This window comes from Microplitis mediator, chromosome 6 (assembly GCF_029852145.1).
Source record: "Microplitis mediator isolate UGA2020A chromosome 6, iyMicMedi2.1, whole genome shotgun sequence".
NCBI classification, from domain to species: domain Eukaryota; kingdom Metazoa; phylum Arthropoda; class Insecta; order Hymenoptera; family Braconidae; genus Microplitis; species Microplitis mediator.
In genome coordinates, this window is record NC_079974.1 from 3,966,019 (window position 1) to 3,972,018 (window position 6,000).

Sequence of the window (6,000 nt, forward strand, 5' to 3'; positions counted from 1 at the left end):
ATTTTTTAAATGCCAGCATAATAAAGATATGTAATATATATTTCTCCTAATAAAAGAGTAAGAGAGAAAGAGAGAGTTTCATATCTCAACAGAAGATTTCACTAGATTAGCGACATGTAAGTTGATTTTTTTTCCCAAGCTCTGGTGGCGATCACTGGTCGGTAGACCTTAAGTAGAATACAATTTTTTGCACTTATCTGTTATCGTTCGTTTTATTTAAATATTAAAAACTATAGTATTATATAGTAACGATTATAACACTGTTATAAGACTCAAGAGAATTTTCCTTCGTTGCACCAAATGAACAAGTTTTTGATTATTCAACTGACGGTATTAATGCTTTACTTGGAATGATATTATTTATGTCTTTCACTTAAAAAATCAAAGAAAATGTAGCTTTTATTAATAAAAAAACAAAATATTCGGAAAAATAAAATTTTCTTGATTGCTTTATGTACGTATTTCATTTTTTAATGCTTTAGATTGTTAATAAAAAGTAAAAAAATCCATATTTTCTTAATAATAATGTAGATAGGGGAGGTTGGGACACGAAGGCTTTCTTAAGCCGGTTTTTTTTTTGTGGCTTTTAACCATCAAATTCGTTTACTTTCCGTCTATTTCAGAAAAATCATCAGTCAATATTGTGCAAAAAATCGAAAAAAAAATTTTTTTTGCTGCGGAACGAAGGGCCTCTTTCCCAAAAAATTAAAAAAAAAATTTTTTTATTTTCTGTCAAGTTATGACCTCTATAATATTTTTATTATAGTTCAGGTCAATATGTGATATGTGGGGCAAAATGGACTACTCGAAAAAAAAATTGTAACGAAAAAATTTTAATTTTTCCATTTTCCGTCAAGTTAATTATTTTGTTACAATTTTTTTTTTATGGTCCATTTCATTCCACAAGTTTAAACATAATATTGATTATGATGCCAAAGAATAACTGATAAAGTAGTAAAAAATCTGTGGTACAATGATTGATATTTATATAATATTCTTTTGTACTTTTTTAAATTTTCAGCCTGTAAATGAAATATTTGAAAGAATGGGATAACTTTTTTTTAAATAAGGATATCCAGATACGGTCCAGATCAGGAACTCGTCAGGTTGACCTGATGACAAATAACTTTTTATTTGAATAAGGATATCCTGATGAGGTCCTGATCAGGAACTCGTCAGGCTGACCCGATGGCAAATAATTTTTTATTTCAAATTTTATAAAGTTTTATAAAATTTTATTAAGTTTTATAAAAATTTATAAAATTTCATAAAATTTTACCAGGTCATTTTCAGTATAAAGTTTTATTAAATTTTGTAAAATTTTATAAAATTTTATAAAGTTTTATAAAATGATTTTTTGTTCCGGGACGTGTCACCCATCCAATTAATGTCCAACCTCGATGCTGCTTAATTTTCGTTATTGGAGAATCGTAGTCTGCTCCGCTCGTCTATTGGTCACTTAAAGCTTAGATAAATTCGTTGCTATATTCATGAATTCTTATCAGCCATATGTCATAGTATTAATTTATAATTATATATAAAAAATAAATTTAAATAATTTAACTATCGACTGTTTAATGGACATAGAATTTTGAAATTAATTAAATTTATTGATTTTTAATGAATTAAATTTTTTAATTAATGGCGAAACCTTTGAACTTTTTCTTGAGTAACGACGATTTAATTTAAATTGCTAGTTGACAAAATAAAAGTTTAAAAACATTAAATTAAAATTATCACATTATGTAATATATATATATGTATATATATATATATATATATATATATATAAATATGTAAGAGAAAAGGATGGTGGGATAGGTAAAACGAGGTACTTCTAAAATTTTATAAAAAAATTTTTTTTTTTTTAAATCTTTTATAACTATCCCAAAATTACTTTTGTAAATATAATTAAGCATTATTTTGAATTTTTTCCGTTTAACTCTTTCAAGAATCGAGTGCTCGTCGAAAAATGTTAAAGACTATTGTATTATCATAAAAACTATTAAAAACTTGATTATCTTCCTTTGCATCCAATAATTGTGTAAAATATAATTTTTCTCAAAGTAAATAACTTACAAAAAATTTTAATAAAATCAAACTTATTCAATATTCAGAATTTTGTTTTTTTTTTCTACATTTTTTAGGGGTACCCTGTGTATATTCAGGTAATCAATTATGTTTTTTATAATATAATTTTCATTTTGTTAATCACCATATTTTATCTGCAAAAATAAAATTTTTCTTTTATGGCCATTGAAAATTTTGTCTATTTACTTTGAATTTCTAACAATTTTTATAATCATTTTTAATAAACTTTATCAAATCGTGTGAAATTTTATCAATTTTAGCAAAATGCTACCCCACACTAGATGCAATAGTGACATCAAATTCTCTAAAGTTTTATGAAATATTATATAATTTTATACAATTTCATACAATTATATCAAATTTCATTTAATTATTACTTCCCTCACTACAAGATCTTACTTTGTGAAACTGTATAAGATTGTATAAAAATTTATATAATTTACCCGTGTAAAAAAGTTCGGGAATTCAGGCGGTTAGTCGGCAGAATTCCTAAAGAATTCATATTTGTGTCAAAATAGGACTTCCAGATGAATTCCGGATGAAAACTAGAAATGCAATTTTATCGTAACGGATGGTGAGAATTTCAGTCAAAAAAAGGATTATCAGCTGAACGTACATAATTGAAAAAAGATGCAGTTAAGAAAAATAATGTAGGATTTCCCAGATAAAAAGAAAGGTTTAATCTGGGAAAAATTATTGTCAAGAGTAACCGATAGGAAATTGTCGATTTAGTGTCTTGCAGGTAATAATTCATCGGAATTCGATCGTCGTTTAAATGAATTGACAGGTATTTAATTTATACCGATGCCCTAAAATTTCTTTCGAACACCGGATATATTCTGGAGGAATTTTTATAAAGCTCCGGTGAAATTATTGGCAGTAGACTGAATTAAAAATTAAAATTATCCACTTTAAGAATAAATCACTGAATATTCATGTAATTTTCCGCTATAAATCAGCTGAAATTTCACCGGAACTTTATAAGAATTCCTCCAGAATATATCCGGTGTTCGAAAAAAAATTTTAGGGCATCGGTATAAATTAAATATCTGTCAATTCATTCAAACAACGATCGAATTTCGATGAATTATTACCTGCAAGACACTGAATCGACAATTTCCTATCGGTTACTCTTGACAATAATTTTTCCCAGATTAAACCTTTCTTTTTATCTGGGAAATCCTACATTATTTTTCTTAACTGCATCTTTTTGCAATTATGTACGTTCAACTGATATTCCTTTTTTTGACTGAAGTTCTCACCATCCGTTACGATAAAATTGCATTTCTAGTTTTCATCCGGAATTCATCTGGAAGTCCTATTTTGACACAAATATGAATTCTTTAGGAATTCTGCCGACTAACCGCCGGAATTCCCGAACTTTTCTACACGGGTAATGAAATTGTATAAAAGTTCATCAGCTCTAGGATTCAAGAAAACGCGCCGATGCTTTTATTTTTGCGACTTTTTTTTTTTCGCTCCCATCCGGAAATTTTGTTGGAAATACCCCCCAAAAAATTCCCTGAGAGTTTGAGCCCTTAATATTAATATTAAGTTCTCGACCACAGCGTGTGAAGATTTCCAATTTAAAATACACGTAAACTTGGGTTTATTTTTTTTAAACTTCTATAACTCCGCGGCATTTTATGATATCATCTCGCCTAAAGTCGCGATTTTCTCAGAATTAAATGCTCTACAAAAGTAGTCATGGTCGCGAAGTCGTAACTCGTACAGGTGGGGTAGTACGGACCGCTAAACTGAATATTTTCATAGGATTCTTGTTTTTTCTCTCAACAACAAAACCTACAGAAAAAATGCAAATGATAATTTTATAGGAAATTCAATTTCCTACAAAAAAGGTCCTTAGCACCGTATCACTTAGATCGATATTTTCTGAGATATTAGTCGAATAAAAAATCAATATTTTCTAAGATTTGATTCGACATTTTATGGGAATTCAATGCTGCGTAAACTTCAATAATGAATATCTTAAAAAGTATCAATCTAAGTGATTCAGTGCTAAAGACCTTTTTTGTAGGAAATTAAATTTCCTATAAAGTTGTCATTTGCATTTTTTCTGTAGGTTTTGTTGTTAAGAGAAAAAACAAGAATCCTATGAAAAAATTCAGTTTAGCGGTCCGTACTACCCCACCTGTACGAGTTACGACTTCGCGACCATTTGGGCGAGATGATATCATAAAATGCCGCGGAGTTATAGAAGTTTAAAAAAAATAAACCCAAGTTTACGTGTATTTTAAATTGGAAATCTTCACACGCTGTGGTCGAGTACTTAATATTGATATTAAGGGCTCAAACTCTCAGGGAATTTTTTGGGGGGTATTTCCAACAAAATTTCGGGATGGGAGCGAAAAAAAAAAAAGTCGCAAGAATAAAAGCACCCTAATGTTTATATATATTTTTACAAACATAAAACTAATGATTTCATGCTATAAAATGCTTTTTTTTTAAATCTCGATACGATTATTATTCATGAAGTAACAGTTTTGCAAAAATCACTAAAAAATTTCTAAAATTTTTTTTTTCCTTTAATTTTTGGTATGAGTGTGTTTTTTAAATTATTTATGTATAATAATATCGAAATTTTTAAAATATTGAAATTATAAGTTTATATATAAAACGAGAATATAATTTGAGATGTAATATCATATGTATACCATTACATATATTATAAACTATATGGATTATAATAATATTGAAATTATACATTAATTTATAAGATGAAACATATATTTTACGTTATAAATTAATATATAAAGCGGTCATATAATTATTGATACAATATCACATGTGTATAATCACATATATTATTAATGATATGGATTATTATAATATTAAACGTATACATTATTATATATGATAAATCATATATTAATAATTTTGCCGCTATATATGTTTAGTTATTTACCATATATTTTTTTATATATTATCGACAGTATATGGTTTTTTCATATGGGCGGATATTCCATACATTATTGCTCTGACCTAAGTCAGAACTCATTTGAATCTTGATTTTAATCACTGCCATTGATTTAATCGAGCGATGACATTGATTTCTGCCTTAACACATTTATTTCAGAGAATATATAATCGATAATAAAAATGTAAAAGCCGCGCTTCGAGCTTCATTAATGATTTTCGACTCTTAACATTTCAAACTATAGCATAAAACGTGAGTTGTTAGAGCTTGGAAAGCTCATAAAAAAAATGGTTCCATGTAATAGCACTTGGACAGCTCGAAAATATATATTCACGATGATGTTTTCAAGCTCCTTGAGCTCGAAAACAGCAGGAAATTTCGGGCTGGCCCGCAGGGTCACCCGACGCCCGGATTTTTTTTTATGGTTTATCGTCAAAAAAAAAAATCCAAACATTATTAGACGTCTGCTAACTACAGTATCAGTAATTATCTTTATTAAATAAATGAATGTTAATTTTGAAAGAGTTTTGGACAAAGGATATGAGTTGAGGTATTTATGAAACTTGAGTTAGTTTTTACGTGTAAAATATTTGGTGGCCCTGAAAAGGGCCGTTTTCAACTCAAAGTTTGGGAACTTGAGTATCTATTTATCTGTATCGTCACCTAGAAAAACAGTCAGCTTTATCTGTAAAATTAGATTTCCGTCCACCAGTAGACGTAACAAGTCGGGGTCACTTCGTTTGAAGAAACCCCCGAGGTATATGTAATTGTCGTAGTCGTTGAACGGTTGTATTTTCGCAGGCAGTCTCAGTAGGTTACCTTCCTCATCCACCACACAGCATTCGAGCTCAAAGCTGATTTCAGAATGCTCCGATTTCAATGGAAGGATCCCCAAAGTGATCCAGTGTTCGTCTTCTTCGTCGTGGCTAACCTCTACTTTGAAGCTCCAAACGTCGTTGACCTGGAGACCT